Below are 6,000 nucleotides of genomic sequence, written 5' to 3' on the forward strand. Positions count from 1 at the left end.
GACACTGAGGATGCAGGTGATGCGCCGTGTCCATGAAATCAGAACCAGGCTCAAATGACCCAGGCAGCCACTAAGTGCTTCTGTTGGGGAGATGAACACTCTCCCATCTGTCCCTCCCAGCGGCTCCCAGCCCTGCTTCAGGGGTTGAGGGCTCCCATAGAACTGAATTCATGAGATAGTCAAAATCAAATGGACTCTTGGCCTCTAGCTTTCATCTCCTCCTTAACCCCCACATTCACCTAGTCGTTCATCACCGAAAAGTGGCTATGTCATATGATGCCTTGCTCAAAGAGCACAGTGGATCCCTTATATCTCCCAAATAAAGTTCAGACTGAAAGCATAAAGTTAAGGTTTTCTGGGACATTCCACAACTTATCCTGATGAGAGCTCAGGGCATCGTAGAGTCAGAGGGCACTGGACTAGGAGTCCAACACACCTAGCTCAAGCCTGGTCCATGCCACATAGTGTTTAATTTGTGTGGAGTAAATTTCCTGTAGGAAACAGTTCATATTCTTCAGGCACTACAAGTTAAGACACAGATTAGGTACTTCTTCATGTTATTTCAATTAATTCTCACAACAACCCCTCTGAAGGAAAGAGTCTTATTGTCTCTGTTTTGCAGGTGCAGGGACAGAGCTGAAGACCAAGCAACACAGGTAGCACCTCTGAGGTCTGTGGGGACCCCAAGACCACCTACCCAGAGGAAGTAGGACTCCCTCCTAACTGTGTGAGATATGAAGCTTTTGCCAACATCAACTTGGCTTGAGTATCGGTACTCTTTCTGGCTTCATCCTCCTTTCTTCTACATCTACAGCTAAGCTATAAAGATCAGCATGGTGCCTGGGATTAGTATGGATTCAAAAAACTTTTCAAAAATATTTTGGAGCCTGGACTCATCACCAGGTACCCATCACAAAGTAAAGAACAGGCAACCTCTACAAAGCCTCAACTAGAGCAGGTCTCTCCATTATACATAAGTTCCACTGCTTTTACCTTAGAGCACTCATACCTATTGGGAAGATGAAGCCTGTAGAATTCATGAGGGTAAGAATAATGCCTGATTTACTCACCACTGCATCCTCAGTACCTGATTTATATTTATTGAATAAATAGAAGAATTAATAGGACTGTTTTACCTGGAAGACGTGTGTACGGTATAAATTGCAACAGGAAGGAGCATTTGAAGGAAGTCAGGTAGGTACACACTGGGGAAACTCAGACCCCGCTGACCAGGATTTGTTAAGTCCATACAGCGATAAGGAGACTAAGGTAAGGTTAGTTATAGGCTCCCAGGAGAGCAAAGTTCCACCTGAGTTCCACCTCCACCTCTGCCCCAACTCACATTGCATAACCTTGGGAGGTGCCATCGCCTTCCTGGCTCACGTCTTCCTCACCTGAGATGCGCGGAGCTGGGATCAGGCTCACAACACACTTCCAGAGCTGATATTTATGTTTCCCTATTGGCTAATACCTCTTGGCTAATCCTCTTCCTCCAACTTTTAAGGACATTTTGAAATAGCTGAAACTGTTCTAAATATTAGAATATTGAAGACAGCTACTGAGGGTATAATACATATTGACCAACCCCTGCCTCAGAATGATTCAAAAATGGATGTAATTCAAAAGGGAAGAGAAGTCCCAGATACTAGAGTTAGGTGGTTTAAATGCCATCAGAGGGATTTCCAAGTGTCCTCTTGTGAGTGCATGCGTGAACTCTCTCTCTCTCTCCCTTTCTCTCTGACACACACACATACACACACACACACACACATTCACTAACCTTGCCACACCCATCTGGATCAAAAAAAGAAAAACAAACAGACCTAGACGGCGAGTTGGGAGAGGGATTTGCAGTTTATTATTCTATTCCCTTCTTTTCAGGTTTTTATTCATTCAAAGCCTTGATCAGCTGAGCGCTAAGCCTCACCTCATCAAAATCACCTGGAGTGCAGTTGCAGGCTGCAGTGAGCTATGACTGCACTACTGTGCTCCAGCCTGGGTGACAGAGCAAGACCCTGTCTCAAAAAAAAAAAAAAAAAAAGTCACCTGGAGGAGTAATAACAAGTTCATTAAAATGCAGATTTCTAGGCTCCCCCAAAGATCTTCCAAATCAGATTTTTTACCCATTCCTCTCTGCCCCCACTTTTTTTTTTTTTTTTTTTTTTTTTTTTGAGACAGAGTCTCACTCTTATTGCCCAGGCTGGAGTGCAGTGGCACAATCTCGGCTCACTGCCACCTCCGCCTCCCAGATTCAAGCAGTTCTCCTGCCTCAGCCTCCTGAATAGCTGGGATTACAGGCATCCACCACCACGCCTGGCTAATTTGTGATTTTAGTAGAGACGGGGTTTTGCCATGCTGGCCAGGCTTGTCTTGAACTCCTGACCTCAGGTGATCCATCTGCCTCGGCCTCCCAAAGTGCTGAGATTACAGGTGTGAGCCACCACACCCGGCCTCAGCCCCCACTTCTTAAGCCTACTAAAGTTTTGAGATTATGTAAAATGCTTAGCACAGTTAAGAGACTGTTCACATATGCCAGACACCTTATCTAGTAGCTGGAAGCGTATGAAATTGCCGATTGCCAATAGTCTATCATTTTTGACCTTCAAAAATGGCAATTTCATATGGCTCAGCCTAACGCATTGGCTAGATCTCATCCCAACCTTCCAAGCAGCAGACATAGTTATTCCTAGTTTATGGTAAAGACCATGAGACTCCAAGGGGTTAAACATCTTGCTGAAGGGCACAGCTCTAATAAAAGGCACAGATGGGATTCCAATGCAAGTCTCTTCTGCCTGCAGCCTTCGTTCCTCCCTCTGTGCCCCAACAATCCAGCACCGCTCCTCAGGACAACTGCAAACACCGGGCGGAAGTGCATCCTTTTGGCCACAGTGTACCAGGTTGAAACACCACCTCTGACTCGAAACAGAGCCATGAGTTTGTCCCTTGAGGCTCGGGCTATGTGCACAAGTTTTCAGAATGCCTTGTTTCTTGTCAAAAATTAAACTGATGTTTTTCCTGGAATGGCTTTTGGAAGGGAGCATGATTGCTGATTAAATATGAAGTGGTTTGAAACCTAAGTGTCTCTCTGAATAACGTAATGTTTACTCCCCACAAGGAAGGCATGCCAAGGGGCTGTCTCATAGGGGTTATTTATGCATCCAAGTCTCCAACAACCCCTCTGGAAACTGTTACTGTGATCCTCTTTGGGTTTGACACCCCCTGAGGGATCTGTGTCCTGAAGTGGCCTGAGGGCTGGAAGGGAGTGTCCTGTCCCCAGCACCACCAGCTCTGCTGATGAGCCCTGAGCTGGGTACACTGTACCTGCCCAGAGAGGCTAGAGACTTGCAGACACATTTCCCTGCTGCCTTAGCTCAGAATAGGGAACCCTAGCCTGTGAGGCTGCAGAAGGAATCCCGGAGGAGAGTGGAAGGAAGGAGAGCAGCGTTGTCTAGGAGGGCCTCCTATGTGACATCTGTCGTCTCGGATTCCTCAAAGACCCTCAGCGTGGTTGTCCTTGTTGTCATTTTATAAATGAGAAAACCAAGACCCATAAAAGTTAATTCTTTTCTTAAGTTCACACAGGATTTGAACCCAGGCCAGTCTGATTCCAAAGTCCCTCTTTATTTCAGGAAGCAAGGAGAGGCAGAAGGAAAGGGGGACTTATTTTATGCCAAGTACTATGCTAGGGGTTTCTCTCTCCGTTATATTTTCTGTGCTTTCTGCTGCTCCTGGGAGGAAGGTATCATTATGCCCATTTCACAGGTAAGAAAACTGAGGTCCAGAGTATTGGAGTTTTTGCCCAAGGTCACTCAGGTAATAAATAGCAAAACCAGGCTATAGCCCAGGCTGATTTACATTTCCTACTCCTTCATGCTGACTCTTTAGTGATGAGTCCCACAGTCTGGGTCTCTTCCCAACCATGACACTTGACCTCAGTTTCCCTTTCTGGATCATGAAAAGACTGCAAGCATCTCCCAGGTTTATAAACCTGATAGAGCATGGGCCCATCAGTGCGATCATCCCATGTTGGAGAGACAACCTAGCTACTAATTAGATTATAAAATACTATTCAAGTTGCTGGCCCTCGAATTGTCTTTGCAGAGAAAACATATCTCAAGAGATATAAAAAGAATTAGCCTCATTCCCCAAGGAGAGATTGAGAGAGGGACTGGCAAGAAGCTTCCAGAATTCCTTGGAAAGTCCCTGAAATATCTCATATGGCCACCTCGCTCAAGCAGAGCAGGATACGTGTGGCAATTTGGGGCTGTCCTGAAATGATTCTTGGCTCGCTTAGAAGCTGAGCAATATTTTCTGCCCACCTGACTGTAGCAAGCCTACTCCCGGGTCATCACCCCCAATTTCGTCATCCTTTTCCATGCTCCCATATCAGCAAGAGTCAGGGCTTCATGAACCCCTTGAAAACATTCAGCTCTGGGGCCATGAGTCATAGCAGAGGCTACACTAGACTAACCCCCAGAAAGAAAAGGACTAATAAAGTGAAATTCTCAAAAAGAAAGGACAGTTACTAATTGGTCATTGTCCTAGTATATGCCAGGTGCATATTCAGTAATCAAAATAACCCATAGTGCAGTACATTCTTTTACATAATAAGAAAAAATAACAATGAAAAGGATCATAAAGGCTATAAGAACAGTGATAACAGTAACCAACATTTGCAGAGCGCTTTCTTTGTGTCAGTGTGCCAGTCTTTTCCCATGCATTAGGCTGATCCTTAAAACAACCAGATAAAATATTTATTATTACTGTTCCCTCTTCACCAATAACACCCTTGAAGCTCAGAGAGGTTGAGTAACTTATATCACACAGCAGGCAGCTGGCAGATGGAGAATATGAACCCAGGTCTGTTTGACCTGAAAACTTTGGCTCCTCGTCATTAAACCATGAGCACTCCTGGAGAAACTGGATTCACAAGTGTTACCTTCATTGAAGCATTTATCCTCTCTGAACCTCAGTTTCCTTATCTGTACAATGGAGTTGTGTGGGGAACAAGGAAGACGCTAGCTCTAGTCATGTATTTGGTCAGTCATCCCACAACCACTGGGGCTGGGTTCTGGGGTTCAGGGGTTAAATCAGGCACAGAGCTGGGTTCTGGGGTTCAGGGGCTAAATGAAAACCTCCGCTGACAAGTACAACAGGCACAGATGTGACTGATCAGAGTGCAGCCTGCCGAGTGCCATCAGAGCATTCGTGCACTCCCGGAAGCACCAAATAAATGTTCTTAGTTATGACGGACCTTAAATAAATTTTATTGTTATCACTGCTATTCATTGAAACGTTAAAGGCATATGCCCTTCTGAGTCTCACTTCCTGGGGTTCTCCCACTAACTCCCGCATTTCCCAGATGGAAGCCTGGGTCAACTTGCGACACATTGGACTTTTGTTTTTAACCCTCCAGGACCTTATGGCCCGGAAAATCCCAAAGGTGACTCAGAGACTTTCAGGGAAAGTGATCAAAGTTGAGGCCCCTAAGGGCACTGGATTCTGCACTCTGCAGCTTCCCCTATCCCAGAGCAGGAGAACGGGCTGGAGCTGAATCCCACCGGCCTCCTCACACCCTGGGGCAGCTGAAGGAGAGGCTGCTCAACCCGCAGGAGAGGGCAGCCAGCTAGGGGGTCTCACTTCCCAGGTTCCATGTGTCCCTCAGCTCTGTGTTAATTGTGGGTCTCTGTGCAAGTCCCTCCAAGCTGTTAGGGTCCCCGTCTGAAAAGTGGGAATAGAATTTCTGCCTCTGTTCCCCACAAAGCTGCTATAAAAACTAAATGAGAAAGAGTATTATGCTGATATACGTATTAGATATTTCATTCATTCTCTATTTATCGAGCACACACTTTGTGTCACAAACTGTACAATTCCTAACATTTTCCATGTACTTATCCCATATGTAAAACTAAGTGTTTTATGTATATGAGCTAATTTAATCCTCACAATACTATAGGTAGATATTATCTGTATCCCCATTTTACAGATGAGGTAACAGTT

Source organism: Trachypithecus francoisi, unplaced genomic scaffold (genome assembly GCF_009764315.1).
Source record: "Trachypithecus francoisi isolate TF-2019V2 unplaced genomic scaffold, Tfra_2.0 Lachesis_group12, whole genome shotgun sequence".
NCBI lineage: Eukaryota > Metazoa > Chordata > Mammalia > Primates > Cercopithecidae > Trachypithecus > Trachypithecus francoisi.